The 26,917-nt window shown below is 37.2% G+C and overlaps 1 protein-coding gene across 3 annotated transcripts in view; it reads left to right on the top strand.

Moving 5' to 3' along the window:
* AP3S1 (adaptor related protein complex 3 subunit sigma 1) overlaps positions 1-26,917 on the top strand; it is a 185,983-nt gene that overhangs the window by 18,083 nt on the left and 140,983 nt on the right. The gene's annotated exons all lie outside the window — the stretch shown is intronic.

Raw genomic sequence — 26,917 nt, 5'->3', positions numbered from 1 at the left:
GGAACACAGCTCTGCATTTTCAGTCAGTTCCCTCCAGCCTCTCTGTTATGCCTTAACTAAAAAGATGATATCTGTTTAATGTGTAAGAATAACCTCCAGGATAACCTCTCGAGTCTGTTTGAAATCTCTCAGCCATTGACACTGTTTTGTCTCATTTCTCTCTTCCTCCTTTTGGTCAAGAAGGTTTTCTCAAATCCCTTGGTGCTAAGTCCCAGCTCATTCTAGGATTTCTGTTCCACATTGCCAGAAAGGTCTACACCCCTGGGAGTCATGTCCCACATAGAGAGGGTGAGGGCAGTGAGTTTGCTTTTCGTGTTGGCTAAGAGAGAGAGAGGCCACATCTGAACAACAAAAGAGGCTCTCTTGGGGGTGACTCTTAGCCCTAATTTTAAGTAGGCTTAGCCTATCATTTGCAGGTTAAGTTCATATGAACAAGCCCCAAGATTGGGGGGCTCAGCCTATTGCTTTGGTTGTCTCCATTGCTTGTGAGAATATCAAGAATTCTCCACTTGGGGAGGTTGAATTTTCCCCGTTTCTCACCATTCACCTAAAGGGACTTTGCAGATACTTTTTTATTCACTGTTCAAATCCTTTTGGAATTTATCGAGGTATCACTCTGAACAAACCTACAAACTCTCATGCCCTACTCAAGGTTCCATGTACTTACTGTGTTCGATTAAGCTGTCCACATAAATTATATTAGTAAATGCACTAGTCAAAATATAAATTTTGTACCAAATAAACATCTTTTGCTTTAGTCTCACACGTAAGTTAAAGTTTTAAAATATTAATTATCATCTGTTTTCAACACCCTGCATTATTGACATTCCTTTGTTCTTCCTCATGCAAAAACATTTTTAAATTTGTACATTTAGTCACTATCATTATACACTCTAGACATTCCTAGATTATACCATCTCAGTCTTTATCGTATATCTTTCCTTCTGATTTCATTTGTCACTTCTGATTTCAAGAGTCACTCTTGGGTGTGACTCTTAGGCCTAATTTTAAGTAGGCTTAGCCTATCCTTTACGGGGTTAAGTTTCATATGAACAAGCCCCAGGTTGTCCCCACTGCTTGTGAGAATATCAAGGCTTCTCCACTTGGAAAGTTGAATTTTCCCCCTTTCTCATCATTCCCCCAAGGGGACTTTGCAAATACTTTTTTGTTCTCTCTATTATTTATTTATTTTTAATCCATATGTTTTACTCATCTGTTGAAAAGGTAGATAAAAGGAGTATCAGACACAAAGTTTTCACAGTCACACAGTGAAAGCTTTATCATTATACAGTCATCTTCAAGAAACATGGCTACTGGAACACAGCTCTGCATTTTCAGGCAGTTCCCTCCAGCCTCTCCATTACACCTTAACTAAAAAGGTGATATGTATTTAATATCCATATTAAATACATATGGATATGTAAGAATATATAACCTCCAGCATAACCTCTTGACTCTGTTTGGAATCTCTTAGCCTTTGACACTTTATTTGGTCTCATTTCTCTTTCCCCTTTTGGTTGAGAAGATTTTCTCAGTCCCTTAATGCTGAGTCCCAGTTCATTCTAGGATTTCTTTCACATGTTGCCAAGAAGGTTCACACCCCTGGGAGTCATGTCCCACATAGAGAGGGGGAGGGCGGTGAGTTTGCTTGTCATATTGGCTGAGGGAGGCCAAGTCTGAGCAACAAAGGAGGTTCTCTGGGGATGACTCTTGGGCATAATTTTACATAAATTTAGCCTGTCCTTTGCAGGGATAGTTTCACAGGGGTGAACCCCAAGATCGAGGGCTCAGCCTACTGATGTGGTTGTCCCTACTGCTTGCGAGAATATCAGAAATTCTCCAAATGGGCAAGTTGAATACCTCACCTCTTCTCCCCATTCCCCCAAGGGGATCCCGCAAATACTTCTTTATTCACTGCCCAAATTTCTCTGGGATTTTTTGGGGAATCACACTAACCTGGACAAAACAACAAAATCTTACTTCCTATTCAAGATTCCATGTATTTATCGTGTTCAACTAAACTGACCATAAAAGTTAAATTAGGAAATGCACTACCCAAAATATAAATTTTACACCAAATAAACATCTCACCCTTTAGTCTCACCCAGAAGTCGGGGTTTTAAAATATGGACGGTATCATCCTTTACTCAGTCTCCTAGTATACCTTAGTCCTATGCATATCAGCTTCATTCATGTCTCTAGTTAAAGTCTGTTCTCTTTTTCAACTTTTTAAACAGTTCCTATATGGGGTACTCCTCACTTTTATAGCTTCATAGCTATGACTCTGAGTCTCAGGTGTCACATAAATACCCAAAGTTTCTGGGAAATACCATATTATATACGAACGGCTCAGTATCTCAGAATTTAGAATTAGCAGTTATACCTCATGAATATATGTGACTGCTGTAAGAGCTTACAATTTAGGAACCTTTACAATAAGCCCCAAACTTGATAACTCATACTCTCGACTTTAGTTAGGCCATGTTCTTTTAATCCATTCCTGTGGGTACAGACATACTGTAGGTGGGACCTTTTGATTAGGTTATTTCAGTTGAGGTGTTGCCACTCCATTCAAGGTGAGTCTTAATCCCCTCACTGGTGTTCTTTATAAGAGGATAAAGGACACACAGAAAAAGCCAAGAGAGCTCAGAGAAGCCCCACAGAAGCTGAGAGATGAAATTAAGAGAAGCTCACATACACACACAAAAGCCCCTGAAAAGGTGAGTGAGAAAGCCACTGAAGCCAGAAACTGAAAGCATTAAACCTGGGAGAGAAGAAACAGCAGACACTTGCCATATGCCTTCCCATCAAACAGAGGTGTCTTGGATGCCTGCTTGCCTGTCTTCAGAGTTCTGGTATCCTGTTGATGCCTTGAGGTGGGACATTTTCACAGCCTAAGAAGTGTAAATTGTAAGTTAATAAATCCCAGTTGTGAAAGCCAACCCATTTGTGGTATATTGCATTTCATCAGCTTTAGTAAGCCAGAACACGGAGTTACAAACCAAAAATAAAATAGTACTAGTGTGTGTAAGTACCCATGTAGTTAACTTTACTGGAGATCTATATCTCTTTATGCCACTTTGATGTACTATCTAGTTTCTTTTCCTTTCAATCCAAATATGTCTCCTTTCACATTTCTGATAGGGCATGTCACATTTCTGATAGGGGGACAGATTTCCTCAGCTTTTGTTTATCTGGAAATTTCTTCATCTTTCCTTCATGTTTGAAAGACAGTTCTTTATCTGGACGGTTTTGCTATATATAGAATTCTTTTGAATATATTTTGAATTCAGCACTTTGAATTCATCATCCCTGCCTTCTTGCCTGTGTGGTTTCTAATGAGAAGTCAGCATTTTCAGATTGCGGCTCCCTTGTACATGACATTCTGCTTCTTTATTGCTGTTTTTAGGATTCTCTGTATCATTGGTATTCAGCAGTTTGCTTATAGTGTGTCTGGGTTTGGAGCTTTTTGAGTTTATCCTCTTTGGTATTTGTTGAACTTCTTGGATGTGTATACTCTTGTCTTTTGTTAAATTTGGGAAATTTTCAGCCATAATGTCTTTGGATATTCTTTCTGTCCCTTTCTCTCTTCTTTCTTTTTTTTTGGATTCCCGTAATTTGTATATTGTTATGCTTGATGTTATTCCATAGGCCTCTTATTAAGCTTTCATGTTTCTTCATTTTATTTTTTTCTGCTTCTAAGACTGAATAATTTCAATAGTCTTATCTTCCCATTACCTCATACCTTCTTCTGCCTGATACAATGTGCTGGGAATTTAAAAATTTTAGTTATTGTGGTCATTAGCTGAAATATTTTTGTGTGGTTCCTTTTTATAATATGTCTATTTATTGAAATTCTTTATTCACATATTTTTTTTTCCCTGATGTCCTTTAGTTCTTTGTATCTACCTTTCCCTTTAGCTCTTTGAGTATATTTAAGACTATTTTTAAAACGTGTTTCTGGTATGTCCAACTGTCTGGTAGTCTTTTTTTGCCATTTCTGACGTTTTATCCTGCTCCTTTGATGGGCTTTTCCTGTTTCTTTATATGCCGTTTGTAGTTTTTGTTTTGTTTCTCTTTTTAGATTTTTTGGGAACAGAGTCTTGTGTTAAAACGTGCAAAGCATGTTCAAGCTAAATGCACATATTCAGGAATATAGAGTATATGAAAGGAAGGTGGCCTGCACTATATAAATAAATCCATAAATCCATATGGCTGGGCAGGGTTCTGAGTCCAAGAACTTTTTGTAATCTTTTGTTGCACACTGATATATTTTAATATTTTCACATGTAATTCTGATATTTAGTCCCTGAGGTGTTTCTTCCTTAAGTTTGTGTCCAGCTATCAATATAACATAGATTTCCTTAAGTGCTAGGAGCTAACAGAAACAAAGAAAAAAATCACCTATCACAGTCTTTGTGAATTTTTTTTCTTTTTAATTTTTTATTAATTAAAAAAAATTACAAGAAACACAAACATTCCCAACACATACACTCAGCAATTCACAATATCATCACATAGTTGCATATTCATCATCTTGATCATTTCCCAGAATGTTAGCATCAATTCAGAAAAAGAAATAAAAAGACAACAGAAAAATATAACAAACAGAAAAAAAGATTTTACAGGCCATACCCCTTACTGATCCCTTTCACTGATCACTAGCATTTCAAACTAAATCTATTTTAACATTTGTTCCCCCTATTATTTATTTTTATTCCATATGTTCCTCTCATCTGTTAACAAGGTAGATAAAAGGAGCGTCAGACACAAGGTTTTCACAATCACACAGTCACGTTGTGAAAGCTATATCATTATACAATCATCATTAAGAAACATGGCTACTGGAACACAGCTCTACATTTTCAGGCAGTTCCCTCCAGCCTCTCCATTACATCTTGGATAACAAGGTGATATCTACTTAATGCATAAGGATAACCTCTCAACTCTGTTTGGAATCTCTCAGCCATTGACAGTTTGTCTCATTTCACTCTTCCCCCTTTTGGTCGAGAAGGTTCTCTCAATCCCTTGATGCTGGGTCTCAGCTCATTCTAGAGTTTTTCTCAATCCCTTGATGCTGAATCTCAGCTCATTCTGGGATTTCTGTCCCACGCTGCCAGGAAGATCCACACCCCTGGTAGTCATGTCCCACGTAGACAGGGGGAGGGTGGTGAGTCTGCTTGCTGTCTTGGCTGGAGAGAGAGGCCACATCTGAGCAAAAAAAGAGGTTCTCTTGAGGGTGACTCTTAGGCTTAATTTTAAGTAGGCTTGACCTATCCCATGTGGGGTTAAGTTTCATATGAACAAACCCCAAGACTGGGGGCTCAGCCTATAGCTTTGGTTGTCCACACTGCTTGTGAGAAAATCAAGAATTCAACTTGGAGAAATTGAGTTTTCCCCCATTCTCACCATTCCCCGAAGGGGACTTTGCAAATACTTTTCCACTCACTGATCAAATCACTCTGGGATTCATCGGGGCATCACCTGGACAAACCAACAAAATCTCATGTCCTATACAAAGTTCCATTAACTTAAGGTGTTCAATCAACTATCTACATAAGTTATATTAGGAAATGCACTAGTCAAAGTATAGATTTGTGCCAAATAAACATTTTTTGCTTTAGTCTCACATTAGTTGAAATTTTAAACTATTAATTACCATCTATTTTCAGCAAACTGCAGTAATGACATTCTTTTGTTCTTCCTCATGCAAAAACATTTTTAAATTTGTACATTTAGTCACTATCATTATACACTCTAGGCATTCCTAGATTACACCATCTCAGTCTTTATCATCTATCTTTCTTTGTGATTTCATTTATGCCCCAGCCCTCCTCCCTCTATCATTCTCATTTGCGGCTTCATTCAGTGTTTTACCATAATTGTATTACAGTTAGGTAATATTGTGCTGTCCATTTCTGAGTTTTTATATTCAGTCCTGTTGCACAATCTGTATCCCTTCAACTCCAGTTACCCAATATCTTACCCTATTTCTATCTCCTGATGGTCTCTGTCACCAAGAAAATATTCCAAGTTTATTCACTAATGTCAGTTCATATTAGTGAGACCATACAGTATTTGTCCTTTTGTTTCTGGCTAATCACACTCAGCATAATGTCCTTAAGGTCCATTCATGTTGTTACATACTTCATAACTTTATTCTGTCTTACAGCTGCATAGTATTCCATCTTATGTAAATGTCCCTGTTTGTTTAGCCAACTGTCTGTTGATGGACATTTTGGCTGTTTCCATCTCTTGGTAATTGTTAATAATGCTGCTATAAACATTGGTGTGTAAATGTCCATTTGTGTCCTTGGCCTCGTGTCCTTTGAGTAGAGACAGCATATAGATGGGTCCTGTTTTTTAATGCATTCTGCCAGACTACGTCTTTTGATTGGAGAGTTTAACCCATTAACATTCAGTGTTATTACTGCATGGGTAGTACTTTCTTCTACTATTTTGCCTTCTGGATTTTATATGTCATATCTAATTTTCCTTCTTTTTACCTTTACTCAACGTCTTCCTTTCTATACTCTTCTCCACACCGCTCTCTTCTGTCTTCATATCTGTCTCTAGTGTTCCCTTTAGTATTTCTTGCAGAGCTGGTCTCTTGGTCACAAATTCTCTCAGTGATATTTTGTCTGAAAATGTTTTAATTTCTCCCTCATTTTTGAAGGACAGTTTTGCTGGATATAGAATTCTTGGTTGGCAGTTTTTCTCTTTTAATAATTTAAATATGTTATCCCACTGTCTTCTCGCCTCTGTGGTTTCTGCTGAGAGATCTGTGCATAATCTTATTGGGCTTCCCTTGTATGTGATGGATTGCTTTTCTCTTGCTGCTTTCAAGATCCTCTGTTTCTCTTTGACCTCTGACAGTCTTTGCGAATTTGCTCTGTGTTGGCTGGTGCTCTCCTTCAGAGTTTAGCTCTCCTAACAATGAACCTGAAGAATGTCCAGAATGAAAGTTAAGTGTCCTCTCTAGTCTTTTCTGAGCATGTGTCTTGTCTTGTGACCTAGGAATTTCTCTGTTTACACATATCCAAATGTTCCCTCTTCTCAGCTCTTTTTTGCTGCATCGAGATACTTTGGTGTGCTGGTTTGAAATGATGTGTGTACCCTAGAAAAGCCATGTTTTAATCCTAATCCCATTTTGTAAGGGCAGCTGTTTCTTCTAATCCCTATTCAGTATTGAATGTTTGAAACTGTAATTGGATCATCTCCCTGGAGATGTGATTTAATCTAGAGTGGTTGTTAAACTGGATTAGCTGGAGGCATGTCTCCACTTATTTGGGTGGGTCTTGATTAGTTTCTGGAGTCCTATAAAAGAGGAAACATTTTGGAGAAAGAAAGAGATTCAGAGAGAGCAGAGCAGAATGACATAGACACAAGAAGTAGAGTCCACCAGCCAGTAACCTTTGGAGATGAAGAAGGAAAATGCCTCCTTGAGAGCTTCATGAAACAGGATGCCAGGAGAGAAAGCTAGCAGATAATGTAGTGCTCATCATGTGCCCTTCCAGCCAAGAGAGAAACTGTGACTGTTCACCATGTGCCTTCTCATTTGAGAGAGAAACCCTGAACTTCATTGGCCTTCTTGAACCAAGGTATCTCTTCCTGGATGCCTTTGATTGGACATTTGTATAGACTTGTTTTAATCGGAACATTTTCTCAGCCTTAGAACTATAAACGAGCAACTTATTAAATTCCCCTTTTGAAAAGTCATTCCGTTTCTGGTATATTGCATTCTGGCAGCTAGCAAACTAGAACATTTGGTGAAGACCCACATTACCCCAGTATTAACATAGGATTACTTTGCTTCTTCTGAAACTGGGACCAGGAATCTGTCTTGAGAGCATAGGCAAGCTCCACATCAAGGAGTGGAAGAAAGGGGCCCTGGGTAGGGTATGAGAAAAGCTTAACAATTGCGACGCAGGGTTTTACTACTGTTTTAGGTTACCATTTTCTTGATTTAGTGTTTACCAGTTACTGCAACCCTTTTGATGTCTTCCAGAACTCTGAGAAAGATACCTACTTTCTTTGTTGTGCTAAGTACTTTTGTACTTTGTCATGGGGGAAGAATAACCAGGATTCTTCTCTAAATGTAATAAAATGAAATATATGAGAAAGGCCTGATGAACTTTCTCTCTAGGTGCCTCACATCCTCTTGCTTTAGGATTTAAGTGTAATTCCCATCCCAACTGCTGGTTCTTCAAGCACTCAGTCTTAAGTGGAACCTACCTTCATACACTGAGATTCCAGCCACACTCCCCATTTGGGACAGGCCTGGCAAAAAAACATACCACTGAATTTTCTTTGCTGGGACCTTCTCCTTTTTCTGAGCTACAAACGGATTCCTCTGAGGCTTATTCCTCACATTTCTCTTCCCTTTTTTTTTTTTTTTTAACATGGGCAGGCACCGGGAATCGAACCTGGGTTTCTGGCACGGCAGGCAAGCACATTTCTCTTCCTTTTAATTCAAAATATGTTTCTTTCTTGTATATGCTCCTTACATTCCTGATTCCATGCTTTGCCCCAATTTTTCTTTCTATCTTGAATGTCATCGAACCTGACACTCCCTATTTCTGAATTCTACCTATTGTGAATTCTGTTTGTTTTCCTAGATAATCTGTTATTTTTTTCCAGATTATAATCTAGTTGCTGAAAATAATGGTTTCCCTTGACTTCTTATAATATTTTATTTGTACTGCTTTTATGTTAGGGATCAACCTCTAACTTTTATGATATCAATTTCTTTCTCAGAACATAAAAAATGACAAGACATTTAGAAAACTAAACAATTTTAAAAAAATGATTATACCCATATTTTATCTCTTGTATTTGGTTATAAACTTGTTGAGAAAATATGTTTCTCTTTCATCTTGGCAATCCTCTATACTCTAACAACTAGGGATGTGAATTGAATGTGTTTTAAGGAAAAACTAGACTGTGTGTAGGGGACAGTGATGAAGATAATGAAAAAATTCACTGTTCGATTACAGAGATGTTTTAGTTTTGAAATTGCCTTTAATGACATATTTTATAGGACAGGGAAAGAACATAGGCAAAAATAGTTTTATTAATGGGTTACTGAATATTTAAAATTTATATTTTTCATTAATGTTGTAAAAAGAAAATGAAGATTGTTTCCTTTATTTAACTCTGGTTGTCTTTAAACTCATGTAATCTGGGAACTCTAACCAACTGAAATGTCTCTCTTGACTTTTGTTATGAAACTGTAGTGTTAGGAAATCAGATCAGCCTGAAGCAAACTACAGGCTTCTTTGTGAGAGCTGTAAAATAAAAATGATTGTTAAAGAAAGGGAAATTGTCTTAGCTGGGACTTTTGGATATTTGATTAAGATTTTAAGGCATTCTTTCCTGTATTGAATTTCTTAACTGAGCATTGCTGGTACTCTAAAAAAGATGATTCCAAGTGGCAGTCTTGAAACTCATATGAGAAATTCTTAAAATAATGAAGCATGTTTGAAGTGTGGCATATTTAGCCTGTTATTTCTCAATAGACAGTAATATAATGCCAAAAGAGTTCTTTCCTCCATAGGAAACCCCCTAATATAACTTTCCGTTATGTTGAGAATTTTAGAGTTTATTTTATAGATGATAAGGTCCAGATACTTGTCATTGTTAGTGCATCTTTATTTTATGCCGGGTAGTGTCCTGAGAGCTTTATGTATATTAACTCCATCCTCATAGCACTTTATGAGGTTTGGTACTGTTATTTTCTCCATACTCAGATGAGCAAAATTTAGACACAGAGAGATTAAGTAATTTGCTCAAGGTCACACAGTTAATAGACAGCACAGCCAGTAATAAACCCATACGGTCTGATCTCAGATTATATAGTCTCTTCTCTCCCTTCTTTATTTTTCATTTGTTTATAAAAGTTATACATACACATAGGATAAAAAATCAAGTAATTCTGTCACATTTATTATGGAAAATGGCATTCCCTCATTTTTCTTCCCGTAGGCAACTAATTTTAGCTAATTATTTTGGTATCTATGTTAATGTCTCTAAAGAACATGCTTGTTTTGCTGCCTGATTTTTCAGCATGACCTATTCACTCCCTGCTATTGAAAATGATTACTTATCTCTCCTTTCAACCCTTACCTTCCCTTCACCCTATCTCCATCCTTCTCAATCCTATTATTTCATAATTTTGGTTAGTCAATATTCAATGTTAACATTAATTTATTATGTAAATACTATCCTCAGGTAAGTATTGTGAACTGTGCTTAATTTTTCCTTTCTTGAACAAGATTTTATTTTCCCTGGAGTTGGTTAATTGCCTTTTCCTTTCATTTAGTATTTTATTTAGTATTCAACCATTCACATTGGTGAGGGAGGGCAGTGAGTTCACCTGCAGAGTTGACTTAGAGAGAGGCCACACCTGAGCAACAAAAGAGGTTCTCCAGGGATAACTCTTAGGCATAATCCTAAGTAGGCTTGTCTTCTCATTTGCAGAAATAAGTTTCATGAGAGCAAGCCCCCAAGATTGAGCACTTGGCAGTCCCCAATGCTTGTGAGAATATCAGGTCTTCCCAGGTAGGGAAGTTTAATATTTTCATCTTTTCCCCCAGTCCCTCAAGGAGACTTTGCAAATACTTTTCAATCTTCTGCCCAGATTACTCTGGGATGTATCAGTGTGTCACATCAACTTGTACAAACCAAGAAGAGCTCACTCTCTATTTAGGGTTTCATGTAATTCTGGTGTTTGAATAAGCTGACCATATAAGTTAAATTAGATAGTGTACTACATTTCTGAGTTTACGTATTTTCATCTTCTCTCTTTTTTCTCTTTGTCATTCTAGGCTAAGGGTTTGCAGTTTTATTGATCTTTTCAAAGAACCAACTTCCTATTTTGTTAATTCTCTCTCTCTCTTTTTTTTTAATCTTCTATTTCATTTATTTCTGCTGTAATCTTTGTAATTTCTTTCCTTCTGCTTTCTTTGGGTTTATTTTGTTGTTCTTTTTCTAGTTCCTCCAGGTGCACAGTTAGGTCTTTGATTTTAGTTCTTTCTTCTTCTTTAATGTGACATTTAAGGGTATATATTTCCCTCTCAGCACTCTTTTGCTGCATCCCATAAGTTTTGACATACTGTGCTCTTGTTTTCATTTGTCTGTAGATATTTTCTGATTTCCTCTTTAAGCCATTGGTTGTGTAGGAGTATGTTATTTTATTTGCACATATTTGTGAATTTTCCATTTCTCTGTTATTTCTTGCTATATTCTTTTGTGGCCAGAGAATATTCATTTTATAGTTTCAGTGTTTTTAAATTTTTCAGGGCTTGTTTTGTGATGTACTGTGTGGTCTGTCCTTGAAAATGATCTGTGTGCACTCGAGAAGAATATGTATTCGATTGTTGTATGGCGAAGTGTTCAATATGTATCTGTTAGGAATAGTTGGTTTAGGGTATCATTCAAGTTTTACATTTTCTTATTGATCTTCTGACTAGGTGTTTTACTGTATCATTGAAAGTTGTATGTAAAAGTCTCTTAGTATTAATATAGAACCATCAGTTTCCTTTCAAATCTGCCAGTATTTGCTCCATGTATCTTGGGGGTCTGCTGTTAGGCGTATATATGTTTATAATTATTACATCTTCTTGTTGAATTGACCCATTTATTGATGTATAATGATCACCTTTGCCCCTTGTAATTGTTTTTACTTAAAGTCTATTTTATCTCTGATTACTCTAGGTATCCCGGGTCTGTTTTGGTTACTACTTGCATGGTATATATTTTTTCCGATCCTTTCACTTTCAGCCTACTTTGAATTTAATGTGAATTTCCTGCGGACAGCATGTAGTTGGTTCATGGTTTTTAATCCATTCTGGCAAACTCTGCCTTTTGACTGGAGAGTTTAATTCATTTACATTTTTTTTGTATGCTGTGCAGTGGGGGTCACATTTCATTCTTTTCCATGTGAATAACCTGTTATTGCAGTAGCATTTGTTTACTTTTTTTTGGGGTGTGTGTGCATGGGTCAGGAATCAAACCTGGGTCTCCTGCATGGCAGGCAAGAATTTTACCACTAAATTACCCATGCACCCCCAGGTCTAATCCATTTACATTTAAGGTCATTAGTGATAATGCTGGATTTTCTATTTCTGTTTTGTCCTTTAGCCCTTGTAAGTCGTATACCTTCTTTGTCCCTCAAGTTTCCCATTAATGCTTCCTTTTTTATTTATTTCTTTTTTTTTTGTTGTACCACATTGAGTGCCTTCTCTTTTCTATCTGAATATTTGTTCATATAGTTTCCTTGTGGTTACCATGAAATTCAAATTGAACATTCTAAATATATAATAATCATGTTTGGTTTGATACCAACTTGACTTCACTAGCGTACACAGCCCTTTTCCTATACTCCTTTGTACCTTTACCTTTTTTATATTTGTTGTATGTCCAATGTACAAAAACTAATTTACTATTAGTTTTTATGCATTTGCATTTTAGCACCTGTCAGAAGTAAGTAGTTGATTTATATGTCAAACAGTACAATATAACAATACTGGCATTTATAATTACCCAAATGTTTAACTTTACTGGAAGTCTTTATTTGTGCTACTTTAAGCCGTTATCTATTGTTCTTTCCTTTAAATCTGAAGAATTCCCTTTAGCATTGCTTTTAGGAGTGATCTCATGATGATGAACCCTGTCAACCTTTGTTTATTTGGACGTATTTTGATTGTGCCCTCTTTTTTTTTTTTAACCTTTACTACTGTATAATATAACATATACACAAAGCAAAGAAATAAAAAAGGAATAGTTTTCAAAACACTCTTCACAAGTAGTTACAGGAAAAATCCCAGAATTTGTCATGGGCTACCATACCATTATCTCAGATTTTTCCTTCTGTTTGCTCCAGAATATAGGAGACTAGAAGGAATAAATATTTTTTTTACCATCATGATTGACTTTTTTTTTCTTTTTTTGTGAAAAATAGCATATATACAAAAACAGTAAATTTCAAAGCACAGCACAATTAGTTGTAGAATAGATTTCAGAGTTTGGTATGGGTTACAATTCTAGAATTTTAGGCTTTTACTACTAGCTGCTCTAAGGTACTAGAGATTAAAAGAAATATCAATTTAATGATTCAGCAATCATATTCGTTTGCTAAACTGTACCTTCTCTGTATAAACTCCACCATCCCCTTTGATCTTTCTTTCCCACTCTTTAGAGCTCTTTGAGCTATGGCCATTCTAACTTTTTCATGTTGGAAGGGTCTGTCACTAATATGGGATAGGGCGATGAAACTATCTAATGTTCTGAAGAGGCTGGGCCTTCTAGTTTTAGGACTTATCTTGTCCAGGGACCCATTTGGAGATGGTAGGTTTCTGGAAAGTTACCCTAGTGCCTAGAACTTTTGCAACATCTTATATATTGCCCTAGGTATTCTTTAGGATTGGCTGAAATGGTTTTGGTTGAGGGGTGGCAGGTTATGATAGGTAGCAATGTCTAACTGAAGCTTGCATGAGAGTGACCTCCAGAGTAGCCTATCGACTATTTGAACTCTCTCAGCCACTGATACTATATTAGTTATACTTCTTTTCCCCCTTTTGGTCAGGATGGAATTATTGTTCCCATAGTATCAGGGCCTTACTCATCCCTGGGAGTTAACTCCCATGCGTCCAGGGAGAGTTTCACCCCTGGATGTCATGCCTACGTAGCGGGGAGGGCAATGTCTCTTGCTTATTTTTACTGTTTCTTTTTTAGTTCTTGCACCAGGAATTGAATCCTGGTCTCTGGCATGGCAGGTGAGAACTCTGCCTGCTGAGCCACCGTGGCCCGCCCTCTCCCTCAGTTTTGAAAGAAGTCTTGTCAGATATAAAATTCTCAGTTCGCAGTTGTTTACTTTCGCATTTGAAGTAATTCAACCCACTGACTTCTTGCCTCCAGGGTTTCTAATGAGAAATTGGCATTAAGTCTAATTGAGACTCCTTTTTTATAACACATTGCTTTTCCCATGCAAATTTCAGAACTCCCTGTCCTTTTGCAATAGATAGTGTGAGCAGTACATGATGGTATGTATTTTTCTTCTTGTTTATCCTGTTTGGTGTTCTCTAGCCTTCTTGGATATGCATATTTATGTCTTTGGCTAAGTTTGGAAAGTTCTCTGTCATTATTTCATTGAATATTCCTTCTTCCTCTTTCGCTCTTCTTCTTTTGGGACTTCCAAAGCATAATACATATTTTGGTATGCTCGATGGTGACCCAGTGGAGTCTTAGCTATATATATATGCTGACTTATTTCAAATCTCTTCTTTTTGAGTTTCCTCGTTCTTTTTTCTGCCAGCTCCAAACTCCAGCAAAAACATTCCTGGGAAATTTTCATTTTGGTTATTGTGATATTCAATAATAGTTCTGTTTGGTACCCTTTTAAAATTTTTATCTCTAGAGAATATCTCTAGAATCTTAGTAGACTAAGATTCTCATATTGTTCATTCATTGTTTTGCTGATATCCTTTAGTTCTTTCTCTGTATTTTCTTTCTTCTTGGGTATTTTTAAGATCATTTCTTTATTAATTAAAAGAAATTTAGCAAACCAAATAAAATATTAAAACATATGATCAGTAATTCACAATATCATCATTTAGTTGCATATCATCCTTTCTTAGAACATTTGCATCAATTCAGAAATAGAAATAAAGACAAAAGAAAGAGAAATAAAATGAAAACAGAAAAGAAAAAAAAAAGATTATACCTACCATACCCCTTACCCCTCCTTTCATTGATCACTAGCATTTTAAACTAAATTTATTTTAGCATTTGTTCCCCCTGTTATTTATTTTTATTCCGTATGTTCTACTCGTTTGTTGACAAAGTAGATAAAAGGAGCATCATACACAAGGTTTTCACAATCACACAGTCACATTGTGACAGCTATATCATTATTCAATCATCCTCAAGAAACATGGCTGCTGGAACACAGCTCTACATTTTCAGGCAGTTCCCTCCAGCCTCTCCATTACATCTTGAATAACAAGGTGATATCTGCTTAATACGTAAGAATAACCTCCAGGATAACCTCTCTACTCTGTTTGGAATCTCTCAGCCATGGACACTTAGTCTCATTTCATTCTTCCCCCTTTTGGTCGAGAAGGTTTTCTTAATCCCTTGATGCTAAGTCTCAGCTCATTCTAGGGTTTCTCTCAATCCCTTGATGCTGAGTCTCCGCTCATTCCAAGATCTCTGTCCCATGTTGCCAGGAAGGTCCACACTCCTGGGAGTCATGAGCCACGTAGACAGGGGGAGGGTGGTGAGATTGCTTCTTGTGTTGGCCCATCTGAGCAACAAAAGAGGTTCTCTTGGGGGTGATTCTTAGGCCTAATTTTAAGTAGGCTTGACCTATCCTTTGTGGGGTTAAGTTTCATATGAACAAACCCCAAGACTGGGGGCTCAGCCTATAGCTTTGGTTATCCACACTGCTTGTGAGAATATCGAGAATTCAACTTGGGGAAGTTGAATTTCTCCCCGTTCTCACCATTCCTTGAAGGGGGCTTTGCAAATACTTTTCCACGCACTGATCGAATCACTTTGGGATTCATCAGGGCATCACTCTGGACAAACCAACCAAATCTCGTGTCCTACCTGAGATTCCAAGTACTTAATGACGTTCAATCAAACTATCTACATAAGTTATATTAGGAAATGCTCTAGTCAAAATATAAATTTTGTAACAAATAAACATTTTTTGCTTTAGTCTCACACATAAGGTGACATTTTAAAATCTTAATTACCATCTATTTTCAGCACCTTGCAATAATGACATTCCTTTGTTCTTCCTCATGCAAAAACATTTTTAAAATTTGTACATTTAGTCACTATTATTATACACTCTAGGCATTCCTAGATTATACCATCTCAATCTTTAACATCTATCTTTCTTTCTGATTTCATTTATGCTCCCAGCCTCCTCCCTCTATCATTCTCACATGCAGCTTCATTCAGTGTTTTAACATAATTGTTTTACAGTTAGGTAGTATTTACAGTATGCTGTCCATATCTGAGTTTTTGTATTCAGTCCTGTTGCACAGTCTGTATCCCTTCAGCTCCAGTTACCCAATATCTTACCCTATTTCTATCTCCTGCTGGTCTCTGTTACCAACGACATATTCCAAGTTTATTCACTAATGTCAGTTCATATCAGTGAGACCATACAGTATTTGTCCTTTTGTTTTTGGCTAGTCTCACTCAGCATAATGTTCTCAAGGTCCATCCATGTTGTTACATACTTCGTAAGTTTATTCTGTCTTAAAGCTGCATAATATTCCATTGTATGTATATACCACAGTTTGTTTAGCCACTCTTCTGTTGATGGACATTTTGGCTGTTTCCATCTCTTTGCAGTTGTAAATAATGCTGCTATAAACATTGGTGTGCAAATGTCCGTTTGTGTCTTTGCTCTTATGTCTTTTGAGTAGATACCTAGCAATGGTATTGCCGGGTCATATGGCAATTCTATATTCAGCTTTTTGAAGAACTGCCCAACTGCCTTCCACAGCGGTTTCACCATTTGACATTCCCACCTGCAAATGCAGCCCTTCAACTAACTATCTCCTTACAACCCTGAATAAACTGTAAGCTTTAAGTCTCTTCTGCCTCCTTTGTCTGGAGTGGTTGGACAATGGTCAGCCAGAGAGCTGGGCCCCCTACACTTTGAAATTGCTAACCAAAAGCTGTGATCACTGTTCAGCCTTGCCCATTCCTATTCTTGGGAAAGAGCATTTTTATGTCTCTTTCTGATACCAGTCTTTATTCACACAGTGAATAAGTGTGCCTCTTTCTCCACATCCTCTCCAGCACTTGTCATTTTCTGTTTTGTTGATAATGGCCATTCTGGTGGATGTGAGATGATCTCTCATTGTGGTTTTGATTTGCATTTCTCTAATGGCCAGGGACGTTGAGCCTCCCTTCATGTGCCTTTTGGCCATTTTTATTTCCTCTTATGATCATTTCTTTTAATGTATTTTTTTGGTTTTTCTGCATTCTGACTTTCTTTGTTGATTTTTTTTGTTTGTTTGTTTGTTTTAAACTATTTTTATTTGTCTGGCCCTTATTTCCTGCTTTTTTTGTTTGTTTGCCAGTCTTGTTTTTTGTTACCTAGTGAACATTTTAATGTTTAAAAATGGTAACTTCGGGATTTATTCACTGAGATGTATAGTCAGTAAATATCTCAGTGAATTAATAAACAGGATGTTTGTTTCTTGATTTTTTAACCAGCTGGAGATAAGGCAAAGATTTTCTTGAGTTTCAGCCTTCCTTTCAGTAAGGTCTTCCCAAGGTGAGTGCATTTTCTAGGGTCCTCTGTGTCTTTCTGGGCCTGTCTTTTGTTTGGGCTTGTGCTTGTTTGTTGTTTTGGAGTCCCCCTTTTTACTGGAGTTTTATTGTTTTCTCTGTTTCCTTGGAGACATATTTCTCTATCCCAGATGCTTAAAGCAGGCAAGCTTTTTCCCCAGACTGTCTGCCTCTATAGTTTCTTACACCTCTGTCATTGTCTCAAGCTGCTTTCCCTAGAGGAAAAACTTTTGGTAGATAGTCTTGCAAGAGAGGAGTTTCCCATGTCAGTCTTTTCCAGCTGAAATATGGTCAGGGACCTATGAAGGAGTATAGACTGACTCCATAGTACATTGAGAGGAGACCAGGAATGGCATCAAGAACTTCCATGGTTCTCCAGAGCTGAGCTTTCTTAACCTTCCCAGCAAATGCAGCCCTTCAACTAACTGTCTCCTTACAGCCCTGAATAAGCCTATCATCTTTAAGTCTCTTCTGCCTCCTTCTTTGTCTGGGGTGGTTGGACAATGGTTAGCCAGAGAGCTGGGCCCCCTACAATTTGAAATTGCTAACCAGAAGCTGTGATCACTGTTCAGCCTTGCCCATTTCTATTCTTGGGAAAGAGCATTCTTATGTCTCTTTCTGATACCAGTGAGTTAGCCAGGGACTGGACCTCAATGCAGCCTGCGTTGAGAGTGGTGGATGTTTTGTAGGGTACCCTTATTAGAAATGATTCCCTTCTTTTTCTTTATTTCTTTTTTCTGTTTCATTCAGTAATTGATTTTGAATTTTAACAGTTGCCTCTTCTGCATCTATTGAATTTATCTTTCTTCCCCCTTAATCTGTTAATACAGAAAATGAGATTACTCAGTTTTCCAATTTTAAACCAATTTAGCGTTACTAGAATAAACTCACTTTAGTCATGATATATTAACTTAAATTGCTAGACTTTGTAGATTTTTTTGGTATTCTTTGTGTTCATGAGTGTGATTGGCCTGTGATTTTCATTTTTCTCTTAGTCTCTTCCTTGTCTTTCTCTTGTCTGATTTTTAAAAAAGCACTTGCATTGACATGAATTCACATACCATTAGATACATATAAAGGGTACAGTCAGTGTTCTAGTGTATTCAGAGTTGCGCATTCATCATCACAATCAATTCCAGATAATTTTCACCTTGAAAAAGATTCACTGTGTTATACAGCCCCATGTTTCATCCTCTGGCCTTCCTTCTAGTGACATGTATGACCCTAAACTTTCCCTTTCAACCGCAATGGCCCTCATATATCATCGCGATAATTACACTCACAATAATGTACTCCCATCACCTCCATCCATTTCCAAACATTGATAATCAACCTTGTTACATATTCTGGCCAAACTTAGCCATCAGCTCCCTATTCCCTGTTCTCATTCTATCTTCTGGTGACCTCTGTCCTAGATAGTAACATCATGAGTTTGTTAGATATATTTAGTTCTTGTTAGTGAGGTCAGTATTTTTTCTTTTGTGTCTGACTTATTTTATTCAACATTATGTCCTTAAGGTTCATCCATGTAGCCAGATTTATCATAACTTCATTTTTTCTTATAGCTACGTAATATTCCATCACATGTATGTACAACTTTTTGTTTAGCTCTTCATGTTTGATGGGCCCTTGGATTGTTTCTATCTTTTTAATTGTGAATAATGCTGTTAGGAACATCAGTGGGAAAATATCTGTTTGCATCCCTGCTTTCAGTTCTGAGTATATACCTAGTAGTGATTCCTGGATCATATGACAGTTCTGTACTTAACTTCCTGAGGGACCACCAAACTGAATTCTTCAGTGGCTGCACCCTTCTACATTTCCACCAACAGTGAATCAGTGTTCCTATTTCTCCACATCCTCTCCAACACTTCCAGTGTTCTGGTGTTTTTTTTTTTTTAATAGTGGCTATTCAGTAGTTAGAAATGTTATCTCATAGTTTTAATTTGCGTGTTCCTAATAGCTAGTGATGTTGAACATCTTTTCATGTGCTTTTTAGCCGTTTGTATATCCTCTTTGGAAAAATATCTACTCATGTCTTTTGCACATCCTGACCAAAAGGGGGAAAAGAAGTGTAACTAATAAAGTATCATTGGCAGAGAGAGTTCACATAGAGTCGAGATGCTACTCTGGAGGTTGCTCTTACGCAAGCTTCAGTTAGACCTTGCTACCTATCATAACCTGCCAAACCCCAACCAGGACCATTCCAGCCAATCCTAAAGAACACCTAGGGCAATATGATTCCACAAGGGTTCCATGCACCAAAGTAACTTTCCTAGAAACCTACAATCTCCAAATGGGTCCCTGGTCCAGATAAGTCCTGAAACCTAGAGGTCCCAGCCTCTCTAGAACATCAGATAGTTCCATCTCTTTATCCCATATTAGTGACAGACGCTTCCAATATGAAAAATTTAGAATGGCCATAGTCCAAACACGCCTAAAGAGAGGGATGGAAAGATCAAAGGTTATGGTGGAGTTATACAGTGAAGATAGGATTTAACAAATGGATATGATTCCTGAATTGTTAAGTTGATATCTCTTTTAGTCTGCAGTATCTTAGAGCAACTAGGAGTAAAAACCTAAAATTGTGGAATTGTAACCCATGTCAAACTCTGAAATATGTTCTACGACTAATTGTGGTGCTGTGCTTTGAAATTTATTGCTTTTTTGTATATGTTATTTTTCACAAAAAAGGGAAAAAAGTCTATTTTGATGATAAAAAATATTAAACTTTCTAACCTCCTATATTCTGGAGCAGTTTTTAGAAGGAAAAAAATCTGAGAGGATTATATGGTAGCCCATGACAAACTCTGGGATCTGTCCTTGAACTACTTGTTGAAGAGTACTTTGAAAACTATTGCTTTTTTCTTTCTTTACTTTGTATATATGTTATCCTATACAATAAAAACGTTAAAAAAAATAAAGGGAGAAATAGATATTTCTGTGATGATATTTGGAGACTTCAATATATCATTTACATCAATTGATAGAACATTTAAAGAGAGGATCGATAAGAAAAAAAGGAACTTGAATAATTTGATAAATGAACTACACCTAACAGACATATACCGAAAATACACCACAAGACAGCCAAATATATAGTGTTCTCCACTGTTCATGTATCACTCTCCATGATAGATCACATGCTGGGTCTTAATATATTTTAGAAGATCTAAATTATACAAATTAATTTCTCTGATCATCATGGAATGAAGCTGGAAGTCAACAACTGATGGATGACTGGAAAAAGCAGAAAGCTTAAAAATCACACTCTTAAGAAATAAGTGGGTCAAAGAAGAAATTGCAAGAGAAATCAGTAAATGTCTTGAAACAAATGAAAATAAGAGCACAACACATCAAAATTTATTTTTTTGATTATCTGCTTAATATATTCTAGGATATATCCAGGCATTACATTAAGCTATACAGGATTAAAGGCCCTCATTCTTATTCTGGGTTCCTTATGTTTCAATAGTTCATATGAGCTATTCAGATAGATTGAGTTAGATTATTGCTACAGAAAATCTAGGATCCAGACAAAGTAAACCTTTCTTCGTTTGGTCTCAAAGAGTAGGTACTGTTCTAAAATACACACATCTTCCATACCCCTGTGTTCTGAATTACCTTAATTCCGACCTGATCAACTTTGTTCTTATCTCTGAATGCTAGGTTATAGATATATAAACAACCTAAGTTCAGAATTAATAATTACCACTCTGAACTAAATGTGTCTGTTGTAAGAGCTTACTAGTCTAGGCCCTGTTTTTTTTTTTTTCAGATAAAATATTATAAGTTTATTTAAAACTTAATTTTCACCTTGAGTATACAAAATACAAACTCCACAAAATTGTTCATTTTTTTTACTTTGTAGTTTACAAATATACAAAATAGAAGTTTGCTTAAATTTATATTACATATTTATTAAGGCAAGGAACTATATAGAAAAAAACATTTGTTCTGCTTAAGGCATACTCGGGCATAAAGCATTGTACAAATTATTGCACATCTGAAACCACAGTGCTTAAACAGACTGTCTGCATAACAAATGTTAAAGTAAACCAGGTGCATTTACCTGACTTAGGTCATAAATGTAGCTCGGAAGACAGAAATAGATTTTCCTTATCAAAAGTATGCAGCAGTTTTGAGAAATTTGGCTTCCTCGTTTGGTACCTTTAGAACCAAGATTCACTAAGCATCATCAGTTAGGCTATTAAAACGCATTTTCTGTACCTGAATTTCTTCCTCTTCTTCTAATATCATAATAATGGCTTTTTGAAGGCAAAGAGAATACAAGGTGATCTTTATACTTATATTGCATTGAAACACGATTCAAGGAAATGTGGCCTCCCCGCCCCCCCCAATGCATATAGATCTAATATATACCCTGATATCCACAACTTCCAGTCACCCCCTTGGCGTTTCCTAAGTCCGGGAATATTCAAGTTGGATTTAGAGTTGAAATGAATAGAAGATGCAGTCACAGACCCCATCTGTTCTTGGATTTGCGTCCTTTGGTTTCCTCATTCCTTCTGATTATCCATTCACAAGTTGACTTCGCTGGGAACTTGGCCATGACTGTAGTGCTTTCCAGCTGGGTTCCCCCCCTCACCCGGAAGACAGTGTGAAAGGTAGAAAATACTGAACTGTGTTCCGGCAACGCAGTCATCTCCACTGTTTGGGCTTTAAAAGTGCCTCTTCATGTGTAAGGCGAGGTGGTCCAACCTGGAGAAAACCCAGTTGCACTTCTGGCACTGGAAGGGGCGGTGGCCCGTGTGCTTCCGGTAGTGCCTTGTCAGTTCGTCCGAGTGGGTGAATTTCTACCCACAGCCGTCCCAGTCACAGTGATAGGGCTTCTCACCTGTATGGGTACGGAGGTGTGCCTTGCGATGAGAGCTCTTTGTGTAGGTTTTACTGCAGCCCACATAATCACAAGTGTGAGTGGCGGTCCTTTTCTGGGGCCATGACCTTCTCCCCCTCTTTGGCTTGGGCTCCTCCGGCTTACAGAAACCCGGTGGCATGAGCTCTTGGTAATGGAGCAGTGGGACCTGTGGCTGCAACTGCTCGGGCAGGAAAGGTGGGTAGTTGGGCCCGGGGTGAGGATGGAAGCCTGGGGGGAGCAGCAGGGCGGGGTGGCAGTCCCTGCTACTTAGCAGTTCCTCAGCATCCAGGGTCGGGGTAGTCCTGCTGGGGAGCTGCCGCCCCAAAGGGAATTCGTGCGGGGGTGGCTGGTGGCTGTTGCTAAGTGGGGGTCCAGTGCCCAAGTGGGCCTCCAGGTAGGCCCTGATTTTTAATAAGCATTTTTTGAAGGAGACCATACAATAATTTTTCTTTTGTTGCTGGCTTATTTTGCCTCACCAGATGTCCCACAGGTTCATTTACATCGTTGCATGCCCCACGACTTCATTCCTTTTTGTTGCAGCACAGTATTCAATCCTATGTATACACCATCATTTGCCAATGTACTTCTCAGTCCATCCTTCAGCCACCTGCATTCATTAGGCATCATGTATAATGCACAAAGTCCACAGTCCATCAGTACTCTAAATTTTAGATGATTTCACTGTTCCCAAGAGGAAGATAACTAATAAAAACATCCTCACCAAATACGAAATCTAAACTGCTCCTTAAATCTTATCCCTCCTCCTGTTATATACCCTTGCTGTTGCTGTGGTACTGCTGATGTTTTCCTGTTAAACATAGCCCATAGCATGCAATAGTAGTTTTCCCCTGTATCCTGGACTTAAACACTCTTCGTACATGAATCATACCTTTTTTTTTTTTTTATTAACTAAAAAAAATTAACTAACACAACATTTAGAAATCATTCCATTCTACATATGCAATCAGTAATTCTTAATATCATCACATAAATGTATGATCATCATTTCTTAGTACATATGCATCGATTTAGAAAAAGAAATAGCAAGACAGCAGAAAAAGAAATAAAATGATAATATAGAGAAAAAATAAAAATAAAAATAAAAAATAGAAAAATATATAAGAAAAAAACAACTATAGCTCAGATGCAGCTTCATTCAGTGTTTTAACATAATTACATTACTATTAGGTAGTATTGTGCTGTCCATTTTTTTTTTTTTTTTTTAGAAATCATACCATTCTACATATGCAATCAGTAATTCTTAACATCATCACATAGATGCATGATCATCGTTTCTTAGTACATTTGCATCGGTTTAGAAGAACTAGCAATATAACCGAAAAAGATACAGAATGTTAATATAGAGAAAAAACATAAAAGTAATAATAGTAAGAACAAAACAAAACAAAACAAAACAAAAACCTATAGCTCGGATGCAGCTTCATTCAGTGTTTTAACATGATTACTTTACAATTAGGTATTATTGTGCTGTCCATTTTTGAGTTTTTGTATCTAGTTCTATTGCACAGTCTGTATCCCATCAGCTCCAATTACCCATTATCTTACCCTGTTTCTAACTCCTGCTGAACTCTGTTACCAATGACATATTCCAAGTTTATTCTCGAGTGTCGATTCACATCATTGGGACCATACAGTATTTGTCTTTTAGTTTTTGGCTAGACTCACTCAGCATAATGTTCTCTAGGTCCATCCATGTTATTACATGCTTCGTAAGTTTATCCTGCCTTAAAGCTGCATAATATTCCATGGTGTGTATATACCACAGTTTGTTTAGCCACTCGTCTGTTGATGGACTTTTTGGCTGTTTCCATCTCTTTGCAATTGTAAATAATGCTGCTATAAACATTGGTGTACAAATGTCCGTTTGAGTTTTTGCCCTTAAGTCCTTTGAGTAGATTCCCAGCAATGGTATTGCTGGGTCGTATGGCAATTCTATATTCAGCTTTTTGAGGAACCGCCAAACTGCCTTCCACAGTGGTTGCACCATTTGACATTCCCACCAACAGTGGATAAGTGTGCCTCTTTCACCGCATCCTCTCCAGCACTTGTCATTTTCTGTTTCGTTGATAATGGCCATTCTGGTGGGTGTGAGATGATATCTCATTGTGGTTTTGATTTGCATTTCTCTAATGGCCAGGGACATTGAGCATCTCTTCATGTGCCTTTTGGCCATTTGTATTTCCTCCTCTGAAGTAATTCTTGCAAGAACTTATTTATAGTTATAGTATTAATTAGTGGGACACATATACAATGACTTTCAATCTTGTTTACCTTCAATATGGAAATATTACTTATAGACCCGCTAGAAAACTGCCTTCACTTCTATGTATTCCCTTACATTTGAGTTCAACCTCATCAGCTAACAGTTCACCCATCTCTAGCTTCTATGTATCTCTAAGTTCCCTGTATTCTATATTATAAACCTCTGATTTTACCTTTACATGGTCATAAAAGTGAAGTCCTACAGTATCTATTCTTTTGTGTCTGGCTTATTTCACTCAGCATTATATCCTCAAGGCTCATCCATCTTGTCATGTGCCTCAGGACATCATTTCTTCTTACTGCTGCATAATATTCTATCATATATATATACCACATTTTGTTAATTCACTCCCATGTTGATGGGCATTTGAATTGTTTCCATCTTTTGGCGATTGTGAATAATGCTGCTATGAACGTCAGTGTGCAAATGTCTGTGTCACTGCTTTCAGCTCTGCTGGGTATATACCAAGTAGTGCTATTGCTGGGTCGTAGGGCAACTTGACATTTAATTTCCTAAGGAACTGCCAAACTGTTTTCCATAGTGGTTGTACCATTATACATTCCCACCTAGCAGTGCATGTGTCTCAATTTCTTCACATCCTCTCCAGCATTTATAGTTTCCTGTTTGTTTAATAGCAGCCATTCTTATAGATGTGAAGTGGTATCTCATTGTACTCTTGATCTGCATTTTCCTTATAGCTAATGAAAATGAGCATCTCTTCATGTGCTTTTGAGCCTGTATTTGCTCTTCAGAAAAGTGCCTATTCATATCTTTAGCCCATTTTATAATTGGATTCTTTGTTGAATTGTGTGATTTTTTTGTATATACAGGAAATCAAACCTTGGTCTGATATGTGATTTCCAAATATTTTCTCCCATTGAGTTGACTGCCTCTTCATCTTTTTGACAAAGTCTTTTGAGGTGCAGAAGCATTTGATTTTTAGGAGTTCCCATTTATCTATTTTTTTTCTTTTGTTGCTTGTGCTTTGTGTGTAAAGTTTAGGAAGCTACCGCTTATTACTAGGTTTTGAAGATGATTCCCTACATTTTATTCTAGAAGTTTTGTGGTTCTAGTTCTTATATTTAGTTAATATATTTTTATTAACTAAAATAAAACTTTGAGTTAATATATTTTTAGGGTGTAAGGCAGGGGTTCTCTTTTATTCTTTTGACTATTGATATCCTGTTCTCCCATGCCCATTTATTGAAAGACTATTTTGCCCAGTTCAGTGAATTTGGGAGACCTTGTCAGAAATCACTGACAATAGATTTGGTGTCTATCTTCATACTCTCAGTTCGATTCCATTGGTATCTTTGTGCCAGTGTCATGCTGTTTGACCACTGTGTCTTTATAATAGGTTTTTTTTTTTTTTTTTTTTTTTAAAGAGAGAGGGAGGAAGGGAGGGAAAGACAGAGAGAAGGAAGGAAGGATGGAAGGAAGGAAGGGAGGAAGAAAGGGAAACATCTTTAAACATTTTCTTGTTTTTATTGTATTTTGTTTGTTTTTTACATGGGCTGGGGCCGGGAATCGAACCGAGGTCCTCCGGCATGGCAGGCAAGCACTTTGCCCGCTGAGCCACCGCGGCCCGCCCCTGTAATAGGTTTTAAAGTCAAGGAGTGATAATCTTCTCTACATTTTTAGGATGCTTTTAGCTATTTGGGGTCTCTTTCCCTTAGAGATAAATTTGATAACTAGCTTTTCCAAGTCTTCAAAGTAGGCTGTTGAAATTTTTTTTGGTACTGCATTGAATCTATAGATCAATTTGGGTAGAATTAACATCTTAACTGTGTTTACCCATTCTGTCCATGAGCAGGGAATATCTTTCTACCTATTTAGAACTCCTTTGATTTCTCTTAGCAATAGTGTTCTGTGTACAAGTCCTTTAGGTCCCCAGTTAAGTTCATTCCTAAGTACTGGATTCTTTTAGTTACTGTTTTGAATGGAATTTTTTCCTTAACTGCCTCCTCAATTAGGTCATTGCTTCTGTATAGAAACATTACTGATTTTTGCACATTAATTTTGTATCCCACCCCGGTGCTGAATTTATTAGCTCAAGTAACATTGCTGTAGATTTCTCAGGATTTTCCAAGTGTAGCATCATGTCATCTGCAAATAATTAAAGCTTTACTTCTTCCTTTTCAATTTGGATGCCTTTTATTTCTTTGTCCTTCCTGATTGCTCTAGCCAGAACTTCTAGCACAATGTTGAATAATAGTGGTGATAGTGGGCATCTGTGTTTCATTCCTGATCTTAGGGGGGTAGCTTTCAGTCTGTCTCCATTGAGTAGAATGCTGGTTATTGATTTTTCATATATGCCCTTTATCATATTGAGGAAGTTCCCCTTGATTCCTATCTTCTGAAATGTTTTCATCAGAAAAGGATGTTGAATTTTGTCAAATGCTTTTTCAGCATCAATCAAGATGATCATGTGATTTTTT

This window comes from Tamandua tetradactyla, chromosome 21, assembly GCF_023851605.1.
Source record: "Tamandua tetradactyla isolate mTamTet1 chromosome 21, mTamTet1.pri, whole genome shotgun sequence".
NCBI classification, from domain to species: domain Eukaryota; kingdom Metazoa; phylum Chordata; class Mammalia; order Pilosa; family Myrmecophagidae; genus Tamandua; species Tamandua tetradactyla.
This window is presented reverse-complemented; position numbering and strand designations above follow the sequence as displayed.